We start from the raw sequence: 301 nt of genomic DNA on the forward strand, positions 1-301 counted from the left end.
CAGCCAGCTCAGGTGGGCATGGTAGCACACATTTGTAATCCCAGCACTTGGAGGGAAGAGGAGCTCATCTGAGGAAAACCTGTCCAGCTGTGCTCACAGCAGGTGGTGTAACTGGGAACCAGAGGCACTCTGCAGTGGCAGTGGGGTGGTGGTATTCCCCTTTTCAGGAGGAGTTATTAAGTAAATTGAGTTATTCTACACTAGTCTCTAGGAACTTTGAGTATGGGGCTCTCCTTGAGAATGTGTCAGTTACCACTTACAGGTGGGAGAGGGCTAAGACCTGAGAAGAAAGTCCCCAGCC

This window comes from Grammomys surdaster, unplaced genomic scaffold, assembly GCF_004785775.1.
Source record: "Grammomys surdaster isolate TR1022 unplaced genomic scaffold, NIH_TR_1.0 241, whole genome shotgun sequence".
NCBI classification, from domain to species: domain Eukaryota; kingdom Metazoa; phylum Chordata; class Mammalia; order Rodentia; family Muridae; genus Grammomys; species Grammomys surdaster.